Source organism: Mobula hypostoma, chromosome 7 (assembly GCF_963921235.1).
Source record: "Mobula hypostoma chromosome 7, sMobHyp1.1, whole genome shotgun sequence".
Lineage (NCBI taxonomy): Eukaryota > Metazoa > Chordata > Chondrichthyes > Myliobatiformes > Myliobatidae > Mobula > Mobula hypostoma.
Genome location: NC_086103.1, coordinates 23,047,912 through 23,070,341, shown reverse-complemented (window position 1 = coordinate 23,070,341; position 22,430 = coordinate 23,047,912). Strand labels below are relative to the sequence as shown.

The window sequence follows — 22,430 nt, the reverse complement described above, 5'->3', positions numbered from 1 at the left end:
AACCTGAAACAGCCTAATTAATGAATTAGTGTTTAATGAATAATAGCCCAGAAAATCCATCGTTTTAGCATCACCGAAGTCCACAGCATGCCAGATTATCAGTGTTACAGAAATTGTAGAGAGCTGTGTTCATAGCCCGGTCTATCATGAAAATCAGTCCTCCCCTCCATTGATTCAATTTCCTTGGGAAAGCTGCCAACAGAATCAAAGATCTCACCCACCCCCACCCCCACTGGGCAGAAGGTACAAAGTTCTTGAAATCACACACCACCAGGCCTAAGGACAGCTTCAATCACGGAGTTATAAGACTCAACAAACAACCGATGTTCAAAAGCAGACATACTATGCAAGTAAAAGTAAGTCCATAGGTTGTGGAATCAATTCAGTGCCGAGGTAAATGACGTTATCCGAGCTAGTTCAGGAGACTGATATTTATATCATAATAGCTCTTCCTGAACCTGGTGGTTGGGGCTTGAAGCTCTTGTACCTCCTTCCTGATGGCAGCAGCAAGAAGTGGGCACAGCCAGGTTAATAGGGGTCCTTGATGATGGATCCTGTTTTCTTGTGGAGATGCTCAATGGTGGAGAAGGCTTTTCCTGTCATGGACGAGGCTGCATCCATTACTTTTTGTAGGCTCAGTGGCCCCATGTTATTTTAAACATAATCCACACAGGAGATGAGTAGGCCTGATATTTTTTCAATTTTTTCTGTCAACTTGCATGTTTATAAATCAGTAGATCTCGTATACTACTTCGCAACTTTTAAAATCTGCCTAGATGGTTCTGGGCATGTCTGAGACCAGTAGCTGTGCACACGTGTCGCCTGCAGTGGGCAGCAGAGACTTACTGTTTCTCCTATTGACGGTCGATGATTCTGCACTCGCAGAACTTTTATGCGTGATATAGTCGAGTTCCTTCAAAAGTACCAGTGAATAGTTGAACTGTACAGACTTTAAATATGCATAGTTGCATTCTCAGTGTACATTGTGTGAATCATTCTCAACCAGTGCCATAACTCTGGATGCATGTGCAAGTTCAAGTTTATTTTGACTTGCAGACCTCAGTACGTGTGCTTGCAACACTGTGTGTCCGACAGAGTGATCAGCTGCACTGAGGCTCCACAGGGGACTGTCTTGTCTCCCTTTCTCTTCACCATTTACACCTCGGACTTCAACTACTGCACAGAGTCTTGTCATCTTCAGAAGTTTTCTGATGACTCTGCCATAGTTGGATGCATCAGCAAGGGAGATGAGGCTGAGTACAGGGCTACAGTAGGAAACTTTGTCACATGGTGTGAGCAGAATTATCTGCAGCTTAATGTGAAAAAGACTAAGGAGCTGGTGGTAGACCTGAGGAGAGCTAAGGTACCGGTGACCCCTATTTCCATCCAGGGGGTCAGTGTGGACATGGTGGAGGATTACAAATACCTGGGGATATGAATTGACAATAAACTGGACTGGTCAAAGAACACTGAGGTTGTCTACAAGAAGGGTCAGAGCCGTCTCTATTTCCTGAGGAGATTGAGGTCCTTTAACATCTGCCGGATGATGCTGAGGATGTTCTATGAGTCTGTGGTGGCCAGTGCTATCATGTTTGCTGTTGTGTGCTGGGGCAGCAGGCTGAGGGTAGCAGACACCAACAGAATCAACAAACTTATTCGTAAGGCCAGTGATGTTGTGGGGATGGAACTGGACTCTCTGACGGTGGTGTCTGAAAAGAGGATGCTGTCCAAGTTGCATGCCATCTTGGACAATGTCTCCCATCCACTACATAATGTATTGGATGGGCACAGGAGTACATTCAGCCAATGACTCATTCCACCGAGATGCAACACAGAGCGTCATAGGAAGTCATTCCCGCCTGTGGCCATCAAACTTTACAACTCCTCCCTTGGAGGGTCAGACACCCTGAGCCAATAGGCTGGTCCTGGACTTACTTCCTGGCATAATTTACATATTACTATTTAACTATTTATGGTTTTATTACTATTTATTATTTATGGTGCAACTGTAACAAAAACCAATTTCCCCTGGGATCAATAAAGTATGACTATGACTATGACTATCTCATAGGCATACATGTATGCAGGGTATTTTTGCAGTAGCAGCTCAGTTACAATCATAACAAACATAAATTGCATAAACTTAAATGAACATAAATTATACATGCCTTAGACAACAAAATAAACAACACAAACAAAATGCTGGAGAACTCAGCAAGTCAGTCAGAATCTATTGAGGAGAAATAAACAGTCCGAGATCCTTCATCATATGGATGGACCTTCCTCATACCGGTAAATGTGCCTGTATTGCTGAGTTTCTCCAGCGTTCTGTGTGTATTACTGAAGATTTCCAGCATCTGCTGAATCTTTTGTGTTTGAACGAAAAATTGCTATAGCATTAATGCAAGTTAAGGGAAAGATTATTCAAGTCAAAATTGCATTTTTCAGCTTCATTCAGAAACTGATGGCAGTTAATCATCCTAAGGGCAGGTAGTGTTGAAGCAGAGGCTACAGAAGGATTTGGGCAGGTTAAAAGAATGGGCAAAGAAGTGGCAGATGACTATAGGGTAGGGAAGTGTACGGTCATGCACCTTGGTAGAAGGAATAAAGACATAGACTAAGTTCTGAAGGTGGAGTGAATTCAAAAATCAGAGGTGCCAAGGGACTTGGGAGCCCTCATGCAAGATTCGCTAAAGGTTAACTTGCAGGTTGAGTTGGTACTAAGCAATACTATTGCAATGTTAGCATTCATTTTGAGAGAACTGGAATATAAAAGCAAGGATGTAATACTGAGATCTAATATAGCATTGGCCAGGCTGCAGTTGGAGTATTGTGAGCAGCTTTGGGCTCTTTATCTGAGAAAAGATATTCTGGCATTGGAAAGGGTCCGGAAGAGGTTCATGAGAATGATCCCAGGAATGAAAGGAGCATTTGTTGGCTCTGAGCCTGTACTCCCTTGAGTTTAGAAGTATTGGGGGGGTGGGGGAATCTCCTTGAAACCTACAGAGTGGGTGTGGATGTTTCCTAGAGTGGAGAAGTCTATGACCAGAGGACACAGCCTCAGAATATAAGGATGTCCATAAGACGTACTAGCAGAATTAGGCCATTCAGCCCATTGGGTCTGCTCCGCCATTTTATCATGGTTGATTTATTATGTGTCTCAATCCCATTCTTCTGCCTTCTCCCCGTAACCTTTGACACCCTAACTAATCAAGAACCTATCAAAGGACGCTTTAAATATTGTATACTCAATGATGGCCTCCACAGATGTTTGTGGCAATGAATTTCATAAACTCACCACCTTCTGGCGAAAGAAATTCCTCCTCATTTCTGTTCTAAATGGACATTCCTCTATTCTGAGGCTGTGCGCTTTGATTCTAGACTCATCCACAAAAGGAAACATCCTCTTCATATCTACTCTATCTAGGCCTTTCAATATTACAATAGGTTTCAGTGAGATCCCACTCATTCTACTAAACTCCAGCGACTGCAGGCTCAGAGCCACCAAGCACTCCTCACACGTAAACCCTTTAATTCCCAAAATTACTCTTGTGAACCTCCTCTGAACCCATTCCAATGCCAGCACATCTTTTCTTTGATAAACTGCTCTAAACTGCTATAATACTCCAAGTGCAGTCTGACTGATGCCTTATAAAGCCTCAGCATTACATCATTATTCATATTCCAGTCCTTTCTGGAATATATTGAATGCTAATATTGCTTTCTTTACCACTGAATCAACCTGCAAGTTAACCTTTAGGGAATCCTGCAAGAACTCTGTACCTTTAGAACAGAGATGAAGAGGAACAACTTTAGCCAGAGGGTGGTGAATCTGCAGAAATCGTTCCCACAGTCAGCTGTGAAGGTCAAGCTGCCGGGAATTTTGAAGTGGAGTTTGATAGGTTCTTGATTATTCAGGGTGTCAAAGGTTATGGGGAGAAGGCAGGACAATGGGGTTGAGAGTGATAATAAATCAGTCATGATGGAATGGCAGAGCAGACTCGATGGGCTGAATCTGCTCCTATTTATTATGGACTTAGGTTCCTGTCCTTTTATCATCAACAAATTTACGAACATCCCTTCAATGCCTTTATTCAAATAATGAATACAAAAATAAAACATTGAGATTCCAGCACTGATCCCTGTAACTCAACACTTACTATATCTTGATATCCAAAAGAAGACCCATTTATTTTCACCTTCTGTTTCTTGTCAGCACACCCACATATTTTTCTCCTACCAGCAGCTGTTCCTCAGTTATCAGTAGATAAGGGGGAGGGAATCATGGCTGCTGGTGTGATAAGAAATTTAGGTGTCCAAGTTGAAAGAAAGGATGGCATTCACAAGATCAGTATGTTTCAAAGTGTTGTGGGCAACTCAGTATTCAGTTGCCTCTCAATTTACTCTCGTGATGGATCACCTTTTCTTCTTCTACCGCAACAGGCATGATTTCCCAGTCGCGACCCATTTTAATTCTACTACCCATTCCAATTCCGTTGTGTCGACCAATGGCCTCCTCGACTGTCGCGGGGAGGCCATACTCAGGTTGGAGGAGCAACACCTCATATTTCATCTGGGAAGTCTCTAACCTGATGACGTGCACATTCCCCTTTCTCACCTGGCCATTACCTCTCTCGGGTGACCCACCTTTTCCCTTTCTCCCATAGTTCACACTCTCCTATCAGGTTCCTTCTCTTCAATTTCTGTCATCATCCAGGGGTTCTCTATCCTCATCAGTTTTGTCCTTCACTCTAACAGGAATATTCAGACCTTGAGCTCTCACTATCTCACTTTTAAAACGCCTCCCACTTGCCTGTGGTCCCTTTCCCTGCAAACAACCAACTCCAATCAATCTTTGCAAACTCCTGCCTCATACCATCAAAAGGCGTCATCCCACTTTAGAACTTGAACCCCTGGACCAGTTCTATCTCCTTCCATAACTGTTTCAATACTAGTAGAACAAAGGACCCTATTACCTCAGTCACTTACCCCAAGAGTAGGTAAAGCTATGCCCACTCCCTAGCAGGGCCTCAATCTATTGCCCAAGGAAACTTTCCTGAATATACTTAACAAGTTCCACTCTAGCTAAGCCCTTAATTGTATGACAATTCCAGATAGTTCGAAAAGCTAAAATTCCCTATTATACACTCAGAGGCCTGTACACCTGCTTATTAATGTAAATATCTAATTAGCCAATTGTGTGGCAGCAACTAAATGCATGAATGTAAGCAGACATGGCCGAGAGGTTCAGTTGTTATTCAGACCAAACAACAGAACGGGGAAGGAATGTAATCTAAGTGACTTTGACCGTGGAATGATTGTTGGTGCCAGACAGGGTGGTTTGAGTATCTCAGAAACTGCTTGATGTACTGAGATTTTCACTCACAACAGTCTCTTAGAGTTTACATCTCTGATTGCACAACATGTCAAACCTTGAAGTGGATGGGCTACGGCAGCAGCTGATCATGAACATACCTCCTGTACCTAATAAAGTGACCTTTGAATGTACTGACAGGCCTGCACTATCTCCCTGCTTATTTGTTCTTTTCATTCCCCATGATGAAGGAGGTCTATGGTACAATCCCAATGATGTGATCATATACGTTGTGATTTCTCCTAAAGACTCATAGATTATCCTTCAATAATTTAATCTCTGAATAAAGCTGTGACGTTCCCTTCTATCAATGAGCTTTGCACCAGAGAGAAAGCCGGGAGAGTGAGTTTCAAAACAAGTTTATTTTGATTATATTATTAATCTAAACAAATTCAGTAAAAGCTAAATCTATAGTACCTCCACCCCAACAAAAATATTTTTCACATCTGATTCCTCTGAAAAACTAAGTAGTGCCTTGTACACTGGTGAGACTTTTACACCATTTTTATGGTGCTTTCCATCCAGTACTGGAGCTCTGGAATTTTTCCTATAAATTATCTCAGTTCTCTTCTCCTTTGAGATGTTGCTCGAATAAATAGTTGTAAAATATTAATGCTTTTCTTTTTTAATAGATGATATTTAACCCTCTGTGACTCAAATTTTCTATTTCTGTAACTTTCCACAAAATTAGTAAATTTTGATATTAAAAATTCTAATAATTATTTGTTATATTTAAGAAGGCCAAATCAAAGGTGGTATGAATCAGTATATAGGAAGGAGAATGAAAATCTGGCTGACAAAACACTAACTTTTCTCTCAATGTCAGAAAATCCAAAGAGCTGATTATTGACTACAGGAGGAAGAAACCAGAGGTCCATGAGTCAGTTCTCATCAGGGGTTCAGAGGTGGAGAGGATCAGCAACATTAAATTCCTCAGCATTACCATTTCGGAGGACCTGTACTGGTCACAACATGTAAGTGCCATTACAAACAAGGCACAGCTGTGCCTCTACTTTCTTAGAAGTTTATGAAGATTGGGCCTGTCATCCAAAACATTAACAATTCTACAGATGCACGGTGGAGAGTATACCGACTGATTGCATCATGGCCTGGTGTGGAAACACCAGTGCTCTTGAACGGAAGAGACTACAAAAAGTAGTGGATACAGCCCTATCCATTGTGGGTGAAGCTCTCCCTATCATTGAGCACATCTACAAAGACCACTGTCACAGGAAAGCATCAATCATCAAGGAACTCCCACCACCTAGGCCATGCTCTCTTCTCAGAAAGGGGGTACAGGAATCTCAAGTCACAACCACCAGGTTCAGGAACAGTTATTGTGCCTCAACCTTCAGGCTCCTGAACCAGCAGAGATAACTTGACTTACCCTAATACTGAACTGATTCCAGAAACAGTAGACTTACTTTCAAGGACTCTACAACTCATGTTCTCAATTTTTATTTATCTACTTATTAATTTATTACTTTTCTTTTTGTATTTGCACAATTTGTTATCTTTTGCGCATTGGTTGTCTGTCCATCTTTGTGTGCAGCTTTTCCACTGATTCTATTGTGGTCCTTTGCATTTACTGTGAATACTATCAAGAAACTGAATCTTAAGGTAGCATAGGATGATATGTATGTACTTTCATAATAAATTTGACTTTGAGACTTTGAACTTATTGCCTCATAACATTTGAACCGATATTTCCTCAATGTAAATTGGAGATGCAAACACTCAATAGGCCAATTACTGATAAGTTCAAATTTTTATGACAACCTTCTGTTAATTATTTGAATGCACTAATGTAGTAAGATTTGGCCCAGCCTCCTCTGTTCAAGTTAAAGTTTATTGTCATCTTACTGTACATATACAACCAAATGAAACAACATTCCTCGAGACTACGGTGCACCCTCAAAACATCTAACACATAGCACATAAATCAAAATGTTACCATAAATAAGTTCAAAATGCATGCAGCCCAGGCAACAGTAGAAAACAGCACACTGTCCTAGTGACAAAACCTCTGAGGTGGCAGGGTTTTCATTAGTCTCACAGCCCAAGGGAAGACACTGTTCCCCAATCTGGTAGTCCTAGTCCTGATGCTTCTGTACCTCCTTCCTGACAATAGTCGGACAAAGAGATTGCAGAATAGTTAGTGGGGATCTTCAACAATGCTTTGGGCCCTTCTTCTGCAACGTTCTTGGTAGATGTCACAAATCGGGGGAGGAAGACTCCAGTTTTTATTATCCTCTGTAGGGTCTAGTGCTCTGATGCCACACGATGATGCAGCCAGATAGGACACTTCTCAATGGTGCTCCTATAGAAAGTTGTTAGAATCGGGGCGGGGAGCCTTGTACCCTCAATCTCCTTGGGAAGTGTAGACGCTGCTGGTGCCTCCTTGACTAGTGAGGAAGTCCAGGTTAGATCATCTGTTACGTGCACACCATGGAACTTTGTACTCTTCACTCTCTCCACAGCAGAGCCAATGACATGCAATGGAGAGTAGTCAGCCCGTGTGTTCCTGAAGTCTACAATCATCTCTTTTGTCTTGTCCACATTAAGACTCCAGTTGTTGTTCTTGCTCCACTTGACAAGCCTCTCAAATTATTTACCATATGCCGACTCATCATTGGAGCAATGGCGCATGAGATGGTGCTGCCAACTCAAACTGACTAGGGTCTTTCCATTAAGAAGTCCAAGATCCAGTTACAGAGTTAGTGGACAGAACTTGGTCAAAGAGTGAGGTATTTCTGAGTGATTTTGACAATCTCAGAGAGTTATATAAAGAAACATTTTAAAAGGAAATGGAGAAGGTGGAGAAATTGAATCAGCATATTAAGAAAGACAGGCTTGTCTATGTAAAGTGTCTTTTCTGTCCTTTTTAGAACTTCTAAAAGCACATCAGAACAATAAAGTCAAGTCAAAATTGTGATGCAGGGAAGATGGCAGACAACCTGGACACAACCCAGTGCTGTACAGTCCTAAATTCCAGTGAAATGTACAAGTACACTTTCATTCAACCCATCATATTTATTTTTATTTGATGAGATACAGTATGGAATAGGCCCGCTGGCCCTTTGAGCAGTGATCTTGATGCCAATTTATACTAAATCTCCTCCTCCCTTGTATTATTCTTACCTCTCCATTCCCTTCGTATACATGTGTCTGTCTAAAAGCCTATCAAACCCCACCAAACTATCTGCTTTCACTACTACCACGGTAACCCACTCCAGGCACCTGACATTTTCTGCGCAAAAAAAAAACCTTGCTTCCCCCATCTAAAGTTAAAAGCATGTCCTCCGGTGTTTGTCATATCTATCCTGGAGGGATTAAGTTCTGAATATCTACACTATCTAAACCTCTCATGATTTTAAAAACCTTTAACTTGTCTCCACTGAGCCACTGATGCTCTAGGGTAGGGATTCCCAACTTTTTTTGTGCCGTAGACCCCTACCATTAACCGAGAGTCTGTGGACCACAGGTTGGGAACCCCTGGGTTAAGGATAACAACTCAAGTTTGTTTAACCTTTCCTGGTAGCTCATAATCTAGGCAGCATCACACTAAAATTCTTCTGCACCCTTTCCGCAGTCTCCAATTCCTCCCTATAATGATCTGCACACAAAAAGTCAAGTGTGGTCTGACTAAAGTTCCATATTGCTGCAGCTTGACTTCCTTACTCTTACACTCAGCACTCTTGCCAATGAAACCAAAAATTCCAGACACCTTCTGTGCCACTGTATCGACTTATGCAGCCACTTTTAGTGAACTATGTACATGGACTCTAAGATCCTTTTGAACATCAATGCTATTAAGTGTTTTTCCCTTTATATTTTACACGAACTGTGTACTTTGTCCTTACATTTGATCCCTCAAAGTGCAACACCTCACACCTGCCTGGATTAAAGTCCAACAGCCACTGCTTTGCATATATCTGTGACTGATCTATATCTCACTGTATTCTTTGGTAGGCCTATTCACAGCTCCACCAATTGTGGTGTCATCCACAAACTTGCTAATCCACCCATCTACGTTTTCATTCAAATCATTGATATATCACAAACAATAGAGATCCCAGCACTGATCGTTCTATAACACCACTGGTCATGGACCTACAGCCAAAATAATAGTCTTCCATCCCTATTCTCTGTCTCTTACAGGCAAGCCAGATCTGAATCCAAACCTGCAAATCATCTTAGATCCCATGCATCTTTATCTTCTGAATCAATCTACACTGAGAAACCTTATCAGATACCTTACTAGAGTCCATGCAGAAAATGTCCTCTTCCTTGCCCTCATCAAGCACCTTTATCACTCCCTCAAAACTTTCAGTCACAGTTTGTAAGGCATGACCTACCTGCACAAAACCATGCAGGCTGTCCCTAAACAGACCATATCTTTCCAAATGGGCATAAACCCTTTCCCTCAGTATCCTCTCCAGTAATTTCCCTACTAGTGAGTGAGGTTCACTGGCTTTTCATATTTGATTATCCTTCTCGAACAAAGGAACAACATTCGCTACTCTCCAGTAATCCTGGACCTTGCCTATTCTTAGTGAGGATACAAAAATTCTTCTCAAAACCTCAGCAATGTCCTCAGTTGCTTCTTTCAGTATTTGGGATATATGCCATCAGGTTCCAGAGATCTGTCCACTTAATACTTTTCAAAAAACATCACATCTTATTTAATCTTAAAATGTCCCAGCACATTAGTGTGCCCCATTCTGATTCGACTACCTTCCATTCCTTCTCTGTAAATACTTACTTAGAACCTCGGCCATTGCTCTGACTTTTTATTTCTTCCTTTCTTTAACCTTGAGTGGACCTACCCTACCCTCAGTTATTCTCTTTCTCTTAAGCACACTGTATAAAAATAAAATGCTGTGGGATTATTAGACCTTGCTCACTAAAGGTATTCTATTGCCCCTTTTGGCCTTCCTAGTCACCTGCTTGAGCACTATCCTGCTGTATTTATACTGCACAAGAGCCCAGTCTCATTTGAGCTTCCCAAACTTTATATTTAGTTCCTTTTGCCTTCCTGACTAAATTTAGGCTCTCTCAGGTCATCCAAGGCTCCCTTACCTTACCATTCTTGTACTTACTCCTTACTGGAACTTGACAATCCTGATCTCTGATCAGCTGGCCTTTAAACAACCCCCATGCGTCAGACACGGACTTGCCTGCCAGCAGCTGCTCCCAACCAACACCCCTTAGCTAGTGTCTTATCCCTTTGTAATTTGCCCTCCTTCAATTTAGTCCCTTCATGCTGTTACGAGAATACACATAAAATTAAGATGTTTGCTGGCCAGTGGCATCAGCAGTTGGTCTGCCACCTGCCCTCAGGGGAAGGAGAGATAAGGAACAATGGAGCAGCGTCTGGAGATGTGTAATGAAGGGATGTGGGAGGAAGAGCTGTCTGGAGCGGCTCCCCCCTTTGAACCCTGAACTGTTTGAAGTGATGGACAGGCGATACCCCAGCAGGGGGATAAAAAGGGACAGGTTCGCTAAGACAGACACACGCCACCCGAGGTAACGAGACCCTGGAAGCAGTGCGCCTCTCACGAGTGGTGAGAAGTACCGGACAACGCACAGGGTGGAAAGGTACGATCAGCGGGAACCCGGTGTGTGTCCGCCCTTGCCTGGGTGCCGGGTTCACTGCAGAGGATCGACCGCATCTGGAGGAGGGGTCACAGTCGGTGACCTCAGGTGACATCACCAAGGACCCGCCCAAAAGTTGCTCGTGAGCAATCTCGCTGGTCTGTGAGTGAAGCTGTGCTGAATGATGAGTTGTTCTCTCTGTCTCTCTTCCCCCACCTTGTCCATCGCCATGGCAACGATTACTGCGAACTGAACTTTGAGCCATTTTGAAATTGGTCATTTACCCCTAGACAACGATAGAGCTTGATTGATGCTGTTATCTTAATTCTGTGCACATGTGTGGTTATCATTGTTGAATTGTTGCATTTATTATCCTTTCGATTACTGTGTTGCTTGTTTCTTTAATAAAACTTTCTTAGTTCTAGTACTCCAGACTCCAACTGAGTGATCCATTTCTGCTGGTTTGGCAACCCAGTTACGGGGTACGTAACAATGCAAAATCCAATTTTATCCTTACTTATAATTGCCTTAAAACATCATGAGTTGTTGCTACTGTTTCCAAATTTTCACCCAAAGCTGGGTCCAGTATGTTCCCTCCTCTAAATGGACTCTCCACATAATGTTGCAAGAATCCTCTTGGATGCACTGAAGAAATCCCACACCATCTGAGCTTTTTGTATTGAGCAAGTCCCAGTCAATACTGAGGAACTTAAAGTACCCCAATATGACAACCTTTTTGATTCTGCACCTTTCCATTATCTGTCTACATATCTGTTCTTCCACTTCCTGGTGGCTACTGAGAAGCCTATAGTGTAATTCCATCAGTGTAAATGTACCTGTCCCGTTTCTGAACTCTATCCAATTTGCCTCTATGTATGAGCCCTCCAGGATATCCTCTGTGAGTTTCTCTGTAACATTCTACCTTATCAATAGTGCAACCCTGCCACCTCTTTCACTCTCCTCCCTCTAATATGCCTAAAACAAGGAACACTGAGCTGCCAGTTCTGTCCCTCATGCAACCAGATCTCTATAATGGCAGCAACATCATAATTCCAGGTACTGATCCAGACTCAAGTTCATCCTCCTTACCATAATAATCCTAGCATTGAAAGAAACACATTTCAGCCCATCATTTTCACCATATTTATTCACCTGTCCATTATTGTTGATAATGGAACATGATAGTGGTCTGGTAGTCTGTTAAAATATGTTGATTAAGGATAAATATTGCCCAAGACATGAGCAGAAAGTTTCCTTCTCTCCTTTGAAGTGGTTATCTCGTATCGATGACATCTCACTGAGAGAATAGGTGGAGTAGCTCCAGTTGATTATTTAAACAGCATTCTTGCTTGACCTAAATTCTATAATGATCCTATGCACTTAACAGACATCCAAAGAAAACTATAAATTGTTTTCAGTCAGAGAAAGTGACCAGGAATTGTAATTGGGGCTTCAGCCAGGTAGGTCATCAATCAAATCTTTGGATAAGTGGGCAAGGATTCAAGCTCCATCAATCAAAGACCAAGCTAACACTGTGATTCTTGAGGTAGGGAAGTGTGTTCCATGGAAGGAAATGGGAAAATGTGGGGAGTCCCATCCGGGAATCTGATTTGGCAACTGGGTATCAGCGACTTTGCAGGAAGTGTAAACGAGGAGTTTGAATAAAATATTCTTAAAACACTCATCTTTCAAAGATCTACCTAGAATAATAATAAGTAGTTTATCGATCCCGAGTGGGGAATTATTTCCATCTTAAAATTAATACCCTAGCAAGATTTGAGATTTTGAATGCTCTGCTCCCCTTATTGTTGCTGTTCCTCTCCACGCCTTGTGGCACGTTGGGCAGCAACCTTGCCGTTTCTTTAGCATTTGTCTGTTTTTATTTACAAGGAGAAGTTGATAGCTCAATGCTCAACCCAGAATGGATGGAAAGTGTGCAAGAAGATGACCAGATTTGAACCCAGGACTACTCTCCTCTAAGTCCGGTGAAGATGCCACTACACCACCCACCAGCTAATCTCCATTAAAGCAAGTTTAGAAGTTCCTCCTTTGTTGCACAATTATAGAGCAGCTGGCAGACAGATGTGCTCCAGCATATACAAGGTAAGATGGTGAGATGTTAAATTAATTGTTCATATTAATACATGCTAGCTCAGCAGAAATTTTCATTATGATAAGTTGTACCAATAATTTGATTTGTAAGGTGTTTTATTTTAGCTGACACAACGATACCCATAGTCTCACCTGAAGGCCTTGCATCTATTATCATTGATTAATATTTCACAAATAATTTATGGTCAGATAAACTATCTCCTACAGCTACAATAAATGTTAAAGAGTTTTTTAAAGTCTGCCATTAGACTCCATTTAATTTGTCACCAGAAAAAAAGGTGCAGTGTTTATTTTCCTTTGTTGCTTCATTTTCTGTATCAGCATCAGCCCAATATGTTAGAACTGGTTCATCCAATACAAATTTAAAATTCCATTTGAATAGCAAACAAGCATCCCAGTAACAATGTAGATCACTTTAAAGCTGTATCATGTACTTGTGTTGAAGATCACTTCCTGAAATTAAACAAAAAAAAGTGAAATTCATAGGATAATGTAGATTGATATGATGGGCGAAATGGATATAGTAGGTGATGGGCTGAATGGCCTGCTGCTGGTATTGTATTATCAAAGAATTCAGTGACAGGATAGATCACAAAGAATCTTACTAGAATTTTGAGCTCATCCTTTGCCAAGAAATATTTCACAGGAAATGGGAAGTCCAGATATAAAGGTCAGGCCTCAGTTGATTGATGAATTTACTTTGATTGGATAATGGGGCCAGAAATGAAGTTCCCACATTTTATTTTCCAAATCCGATCTGCAACCCTGTGCCCTGAAATTTGCTGTCAATTGCAAGATCTTCATGCCCTAAGCTGAACATTTAACTAACTTGCGACTCCCAACGAGAACTTGCTGGGCAATCAGGTGCACAGCTCGTGTGTGCTTCTACAGCAGGGCCTTCCACACATAAAATCCAATCAGGTATGTCAGGGTGTGTCGGAACAAACCCTGTTCATGAACTGCTGAGAATAACCTGGCAGCTGACTAAATCACAGCCCCAAGCTTAGATAGTTTTCAAAGCTGTCAAAACACTGACTTACAGAACATTCAAGACAATTCAACACTATTAAAATTAATAACACTATTGAAGTTAATCAAAGGCAAAGAATCTTCATTTAAAACACTTAAAACTATTATGAAAACAATTAAGTTCAATATACTCCCAATTCCTCACAGTTAATCTTCTCCTCTGCAGTCAGATGCAGACTATTTGAGTAAATTCAATGAGGACAGTGAGGAGTGGAGCAGTGATGAGCGGATTGGGAATCACTAACACAACATCTGTCAAAAAGTTTGGGTTTCCTGTGTTGTGGTCTCTGTGGACATCAAGGACCATCCCCAACTTTTTTGCCTCTGGCATCCATCAACTAAATCTAGATTAATTGAACTAATTTCCTTCTCTCCAAAAAAAACTTCAAACTTTACTGCCTCACGTCAAAGTCTCCTTTTTATTGTACTTGAAAGAAAATTTACTAGAAGAGGACTATTACCGTCAATAGAACTAAAATGTGATCTGTATGGTTATATTTGAGAGGGGTAAGGGTGGCCAGGAGTGAAAAGTATTGGAATTCAAGGAGCAAGAATGACTATCCCCTTCATTTCTAGGACAACCATCTCTTTTTTTACTATCCTACCAAATTTCCTCCCCTGTTTGGTTTGTGAATATTTTTGAAATAAATACACTCACCAAATTGAGCCCAGATGTATCCTAAAAACTGATTTATTCATTTATAAATATCTACTTATTGAGATACAGTGTGGAATTGGCCCTTCTAGCTCTACGAGCCGCGTTGCCCAGCAACCCCCGATTTGATGCCAGCTGACTCATGGGGCAATTTACAATGACCATTTGGGGTCATTGTAAATATTGGGGTTCCGGGTCGGTGATGTGTTGGTTATTGTGTGAGGGAGGGGTTGTGGGTTTGCGATCTGATGTTCTTGTTGATTTTTCTGTGTGGGCAATCTGTTGGTTGTTGTGTGAGGGAGAGGGGGCTGGGGGTTTGATATATATCAGAATTGTATTGTTCATGCAAACTTTGACAATAAAATGAACGTTGGAGCATTTGAACCTTTGAACCTTTGGACCAGTATGTCCTTGGACTGTGGGAGGAAACTGGAGCACCTGCAGAAAACTCACACAGTCACAGGGAGAACGTACAAACACCTTACAGAGAGCAGCTGGAATTGAACCCAGGTCACCAGTACTGTAAAGCATTGTGCTAATCACTACGCTACTGCGCCACCCCACATATGATGAAGGCTCTCGACCCGAAATATCAACAATTTATTCCTTTCCATAGATGTTACCTGACCTGCTGAGTTCCTCCAGTATCTTGTGTGTGTTCCTCTGGATTTCCTACATCTGCAGAATTTCTTGTGTTTATGAGTATCTTAGCCAGCAGAACAGTTTCCCTGTCTAGTGTTTCTGAGTAGGTACCAGCTCCAACTGTTGTGATCCAATCTGATCCAACTTACCCACTGCTTGTTTTTATTTTTTTAAGGTATTTATTGTATGACCTTTGCATCGATAATAGTGTTTTCAATAGTTACTTTCATTTCCAGTTTAAGATGGAGTTGCTAAAGTTGTGCCACAGCTTACTGGTAGTTCAGTTGGCAAGAAATATGACTGAAAACATTACTAATAACACTATTTCTGAAGTAAATTGTGATCAACTATCACCGCAAACAATAAAGAAGCAAGCGGAGACAAAGCTGATTCAAAGGATGGACCTTATGGGTGCATCACAAAGCCGAGGGGCAGCGTGTTCAAGATGGGGTCCCAGTCAAAGTTCGTAATCCTGTCACTGTTGGAGTGAACGATTTGGAGAGGAGTCAATGTGGAAGAGTTTCGATGCCCGCCCACCTAATCTGAGTGCGAGTTTGGATTGTTCAGGCTGCAGAGCTGATTTGGTGAGATCGAGGACAGCTTCAGGTAGTGCGGCCCAAGTGTTTTGAGGCTCCGGGGTACGGGTCCTGGAGCAAGGCACTACCTGCTGCTCAAGACAACGTAACCACCGGTCCAGATAGATTGGAAAGCCCGAGCCTCAGGATCAGAGTCAAGAGTCGGGCTCATTTTGCTCGCTGTCCTGTGATGCTGATCACTCTCTCCAGCGGTTGTCATCTCTGCTAGTTTCGTGGTGTTTTTGCCTGCTGATATGATGAACTGAGATGGCTAATATGAGTAAGCTTAGGCCGAGTCCGGCTGCTCTGGGGAGCGTATCTAAGGACTCAGTCTGGTTTGGTGTTCTGTCATTTGCTTCTATTGTTTGCATGATGTTTGTGTATTTTTTTTCTCTTTTATGGTATTTTTCTAAAATTGGATTCTTCAGTTTTCTTGCTTTGTAGCTGCTGTAAGCAAACAAACATCAAGGCGTATAATTTACACATTCTTTGATAATAAATGTATTTGAATCTTAAGTCTACTTGAGACATTGACTAATCTAATTATCATCTCTTTTTAGGGGCTCTTCAGCATTAACAATGGATTGCATCCACGCCAATCATGTGGATGCTGTAGTTACAGGAGCTGCAGCTCCTAACGCAGGGCTGCTTCACATAGTAAGTGGTGGGCGACTTGTTCTCTTTCCTCTGGTCTCCATGCATTCCCCTTATAGACTGCAGGGGCTTAAAGCCCTCCCCCCACCCTCCAACATGCACCTTCTCCATTCAGAGGGACCACAGAGCAGTGACTCCAATAAGTTGGTGAGGAATTTTGTATTTTTTTCAATGTGACTTTGAGAATATCCATAAAGCATATTCTTTTTGCAGAAGTGTAAATCTTTCACAAGTCTGCTGTTGCCCAGGCAAGTGATGTGGCTTACCCACTGTAGCCTAAAGTAAATTTCTTACATATCACACCCATGATTTAACTTAATGTCACCCTGGATTAGATTTGCTGGGAAAAGAATGGTCCTGCAGTAGCAACACCATTATTAGTGTGGAAGTTGTTTTTAGTTAACCTCAGGAGATTAAAAGAGTAGTGAATTCCCAGAATTTGCTTTTGAATTAACACCAGTTGTGGCATCTTGCCCCTAACCTCTCAATTAATTTTTTAAAACATGCTGAATTCATACATTAATTGCCAGATAGAACTCGTTGCAGATTGTTAGAGCTTGAACCAAACAATACACCCTTTTAATAATGCGACAATGACTGTGAGGTAACATCTCTGGCACAGAAATGGAACAACTTAAATTGATCTATCTCATTAAATAAATTGTGAGCCATCTTTAAAATATAAAATGTTAATTGTTTTTAATTATTTTCTCCCTCTGACCATTTTTCTTACCTTAATCCAGTCATTTTTTGTCAATTCTTGATGTGGGACTCTAGTTTACTTTCATCCTGTGTCATTTTTGTTTGTCTTTGTCTTCATGATTTGTTCGACTGCTGTCTTTGCCACCCATTTAAGACAACAAGTCCTCATTTATCTTTGGTTGCATGCATTGGGTTCTTGCAAGCAACACAGTAAGGTAGCATTGAGGTTAGCACAACGCTTTACAGTACCAATGACCTGGGTTCAATTCCCACCGCTGTCTGTAAGGAGTTTATATGTTGTCCCCGTGACCACGTAGGTTTCCTCCAGGTGATCCGGTTTCCTCCCACAGTCCAAAGACTTATTGGTGGATAAGTCCCGTGATTACTGTCCCGTGATTACTGTCCCGTGATTACTGTCCCGTGATTATAGGCATCTATTAGTCTCGTGAGACCATGGGTTTGTGCCTTGGAAGGTTTCCAGGGCACAGGCCTGGGCAAGGTTGTATGGAAGACCGGCAGTTGCCCATGTTGCAAGTCCACGCCACCGATGTTGTCCAAGGGAAGTACACTAGGGCCGATACAGCTTGGCACCAGTGTCGTCGCAGAGCAATGTGTGGTTAAGTGCTTTGCTCAAGGACACAACATGCTGCCTCAGCTGAGGCTTGAACTAGTAACCTTCAGATCACTAGACCGATGCCTTAACCACTTGGCTACGTGCCTTGTCCCGTGATTAGGCCAGGGTTAAATCAGGGGTTACTGGGCGGTGCGGTTCAAAGTACTGGAAGGCCAATTCTATGCTGTATCTCAATAAAAACAGCAATATGGCAGTGTACTGGTTAACTTCCTGGACCAGCAATCCAATGATTCAAGTTCAAAACTCACCCAGCTGGCTGGTTTATTTAAATTCACTTAAAAACTCATGTTATTCTTTAAATCCCTATCTCTGGCACTTGTTTAATGATGCCATTTAGGAGAGGAATCCACAAGAACATATCTGCCTCTGAAATAATTCAACTCCAGTGGGGAATAAGTGATAACTGAGGAATTTACCAGCAGTGCCCGTATCCTGTGAATGAGTTAAAACAAAGCAGTCAGTGAATGTTCATATAAGTATATGGGGAAAAGGCTGAAAGAGACAGGTATTTCCCTGTTATGTCCTGGCCAACATTTTTCCCTCAGCCAGCATCAATAGAACAAGGCAAGATGAGTTGGTGGAGCAAGATTCAGCATATTGATAGCTCTTGAGGCGTACGGTCTTTGATTGTTAATGAAGTTTTATCGTTTGTGGAATTTATACTTCACACTCAATATAATATACAAAATCTCGCCAATACCACCCTTCCTCAGCAAAAGATATGCAACATGAGTGAACATAAGGTGGCTGCCTGTTAGGAGATGAATCTCAATCTTGCATAATGCATACATACTTTGATAATAAATGTACTTTGAACCTTTGCTATGTGGAGACGTCGAATATGACTCTACAATTACAGTGCAAGTTTGGGAACATAAAGAAGGATGTGATGGCATGGTAGTGTAGTGGTTAGCACAACACTTTACAGTACTGGTGATTTCCACAATCAGAATCCGAATCAGGTTTATTATCACCGGCATGTGACATGAAATTTGTTATCTTAGCAGCAGTAGTTCAATGCAATACATAATCTAGCAGAGAGAGAGAAAAAATAATAATAATAAATAAAATAAAACATAATAAATAAACAAATAAATCAATTACATATATTGAATAGATTTTTTTTTAATGTGCAAAAACAGAAATACTATATATTAAAAAAAGTGAGGTACTGTCCAAAGCTTCGATGTCCATTTAGGAATCGGATGGCAGAGGGGAAGAAGCTGTTCCTGAATTGCTGAGTGTGTGCCTTCAGGCTTCTGTATCTCCTACCTGATGGTAACGGTGAGAAAAGAGCATGTCCTGGGTGCTGGAGGTCCTTAATAATTGACACTGCCTTTCTGAATCACTGCTCCCTAAAGATGTCCTGGGTACTTTGATGGAGCTGACTAGATTTACAACCTTCTGCAGCTCCTTTTGGTCCTGTGCAGTAGCCCCTCCATACCAGACAGTGATGCAGCCTGTCAGAATGCTCTCCATGGTACAACTATAGAAGTTTTTGAGTGTATTTGTTGGCATGCCAAGTCTCTTCAAACTCCTAATAAAGTATAGCCACTGCCTTGTCTTCTTTAAGACTACATCAATATGTTGGGACCAGGTTAGATCCTCAGAGATCTTGACACCCAGGAACTTGAAGCTGCTCACTCTCTCCACTTCTGATCCCTCTATGAGGATTGGTATGTGTTCCTTCATCTTACCCTTCCTGAAGTCCACAATCAGCTCTTTAGTCTCACTGACATTGAACCTGAATTGAACCTGGGTTCAATTCCCACCACTGCCTGTAAGGAGTTTGTATGTTCTCCTCGTGACTGCATGGGTTTCCTCTGGGTGTTCCAGTTTCCTCCCACAGTCCAAAGCCGTACTGGTTGTCAAGTTAATTGGTCATTGTAAATTGTCCCGTTTAAATTATTCTGCACTGTATCTCAATAAATACATTTTTAAAAAATCAACATCATAAACAAGAGAAAATCTGCAGATCGTTGAAATTGTGTGTGTTGCTTTAAAAATCAACATCTTGAACCAAGGAAGATAAGATTTTGTCAACTGGAAGAAAGTTAATAAACTTGAGGAGTTGTATTATAAATGCAATGTGAAATTGTGACCTAATATCTTGATTAAAAGGTATTTACATTATCCACTGTTCACAACATGTTATTGTCACAGAGTATTTGGCTCATGTTATTATCTATAATCTTTTCAGAGTCAAAGACACTACTTATTTTGTTGTGCTGTTGCAATGATTAGTATTTTTCTTTGTAGTTCTGGTTCATCTGTGCGCTTGTCTGTTATTGCTGCTAGCATTTTACAAAGTTAGTAATTTTTTTATTGTTGATTGCCAGAATTTAAGTACATGGTGCATGATATTTTGATTTTAATTTGTCAATTAACATATTTAAAATTTTTATTTTATTTTATTGAGATACAGCATGGAATAGGCCTTTCCAGCCCTTTGAGCTGTGTGGGCCAGCAACCCCCAATTTAACCCGAGCCTAATCACAGGACAATTTACAATGACCAATTAACCTATTAACTGGTAAGTCTTTGGACTGTGGGAGGAAACTGGAGCACTCAGAGCAAACCCACATAGTCATGAGGAGAATGTACAAACTCCTTACAGACAATGGTGGGAATATTGAACAGAGCTTTATTAAATATTGGTTAAGCTTGCTTTTGATATCCTGAGAGTAGTTTTCTCAGATAATTTTGCATGGGTATAGAGAACTTTATTTGCATATTGATCTTCAGCATTTCAGACAACGACTTTTTCAGCAGATAAAATTTTGTAAAAAACCTCATGAAATTATGTGTCCTTCAGAAAAGTGCTTTACAAAAAAATAACAATTTTGATGTGTTGAAGTGCAGGAAATATGAAAACCGATATAGAACAAATCTGCACACATCCATAAGGACCAGTTAAGAGGTTTCAGGTGACAAATACTGGACGGGACATCAAGAGGAGTGAAGCTTCTCCTTGAAGATAGTGCATTATTACATCTTTTACTTCCACCTGAGGAAAAGTTAAGACTGTTGTTTAATACTTTTATCTGAAGCGAAGAACCTCGAGGCAGGCATAACAAATTGAACTGTTAGCGTTGACTTTGTGCTGGTTTGAAGATGAATTCAAACCTGCTCCCATAATATCATGAGCATTAATCTACAGTTAGGTTTATCTAATAAAGAAGTGGCCAGCTCTAAATCAAATATTTAGACAGATGCAATCACTATTGCAATCACTGGAAGGACATGCTGTCAGTTCCCTGAGGATGTAATTTTCACTCAGTTCTGGAGTTTAGTACTTGAGCAAGACTGTCCTTAGTGATCAGAGCACAACAGTGCCTTTAATTGTCAAGTGTAGCTCCAGGTGAAAGATATAAGTCAGTAAGTTCTGTATTCATTCCTGGTCTCCGGGGAACCTTCTGATGACCATCGCATGATATTCGGTGTGTCATCATTGATGACTCTGCCCACAATGATCTGAGCCTGAATCTGTAATGACAGTTCTGCTCTGAACTGATCATAGTCATTAATTTTCCCTTAATTTTCTCTTCAATCATTTCCCCAAATCTAGAAGACTTTAATTGTATGGTTACATGTGAGGAGTTTTCCATTAGCCTCAGCCAGTCGCCAATTATGACTCACAATGTGGAGGATTAAGAATGATGCCACAGTAATTGATTACTGGCTTAGTAAGTTAGGAGCATGGACTTAAGATCTAGAGACGTATGTTTAAATCCCTACCACTTCAAAAGGGGAAATTAAATTCAATTCAAAATTCAAAGTAATATTATTATAAAGTACGTATATGTCACCATATACAACCCTGAGATTTATTTTCTTACAGGCGAACTCAGTAAATCCAAGAACCATGATAGAACCAATGGAAGACTCCAATCAACAAGGTGGACAAACAACCAATTAGCAGAAGACAATAAACTGCGCAAATACAAAAGAAAAAATATATAAATAATAAATAAATAAGCAATGAATACTGAGAAGAGATGAAGAGTCCTTGAAGTGAGTCTAAAGGCTGTGAGAAAAGTTCGGTGACGGTGCGGGTGAAGTTAAATGAAGTTATCCCCACTGGTTCAAGAGCCTGATGGCTGAGGGATAATAATTGTTCCTGAACCTGGTAGTGTGAGTCCTAAAGCTTCTGTACCTCCCTCCTGAAGCAACACTAAGGAGAGTGCATGACCTGGATGATGGGGCCCCTGATATTGATGCTGCTTTTCTGAAACAGTGCTTTGTGTAGGTGTGCTCAGTGGAGGGGAGGACTTTACCCATGACGGTCTGGACAGTGTCTACTAGTTTTTGCAGGATTTTCTGTTCAAGGGCATTAATGTTTCCATACCAGGCTGTGATGCAACCATTCAATATACTCTCCAACACATATCTGTAGAAGTTTGTTTTTTTAGCCAAGATGTCACCAGAGACCAATGTGACATTCTGCAGACAGTT

General features: G+C 41.1%; 1 long non-coding RNA gene across 3 annotated transcripts; it reads left to right on the top strand.

Moving 5' to 3' along the window:
• The first annotated feature begins 271 nt into the window (after nucleotides 1–271).
• On the top strand, nucleotides 272–22,177 carry LOC134348870 (uncharacterized). 3 transcript variants are annotated; one of them, XR_010018506.1, is made up of 5 exons: nucleotides 272–356; nucleotides 6,201–6,348; nucleotides 12,863–13,075; nucleotides 16,546–16,642; nucleotides 21,817–22,177. It is a non-coding gene; the product is annotated as an uncharacterized LOC134348870 (long non-coding RNA). The 3 variants fall into 3 exon arrangements; XR_010018505.1 differs by having other exon boundaries at nucleotides 16,546–16,786; XR_010018504.1 differs by lacking the exon at nucleotides 21,817–22,177 and having other exon boundaries at nucleotides 16,546–17,291.
• The last annotated feature ends 253 nt before the right edge of the window (nucleotides 22,178–22,430 follow it).